This window comes from Austrofundulus limnaeus, unplaced genomic scaffold (genome assembly GCF_001266775.1).
Source record: "Austrofundulus limnaeus strain Quisiro unplaced genomic scaffold, Austrofundulus_limnaeus-1.0 Scaffold2100, whole genome shotgun sequence".
Taxonomy (NCBI): Eukaryota; Metazoa; Chordata; class Actinopteri; order Cyprinodontiformes; family Rivulidae; genus Austrofundulus; species Austrofundulus limnaeus.
Window position 1 is genome coordinate 27,120 of NW_013954502.1, and position 295 is coordinate 27,414.

The following is a 295-nucleotide window of genomic DNA, read 5'->3' on the forward strand; positions in this document are numbered from 1 at the left end:
GATTTTTTGAAAAAATCCGTAAAACACGAAAAAAATCTGTCAGATTTCGCTATATGTCTGTATACCTGCAAAAGGATGGGAAATCCATGTACATTAAAAGCAATCCATACAACTTGACATGTATGTGAACTATGCTGTTAGATTGCATGTCTGAACAAGCGGATTGGAGACTGATCCAAAATCAGGAAGTGGACTATATTGTAGGTCATTCTGAGTAATAACAGTAATAAAGTTACTCATATCTTGCAAATACTGTGTTTGACGTCTGTATAAGGTGGAGATCACTGCTGTGAAG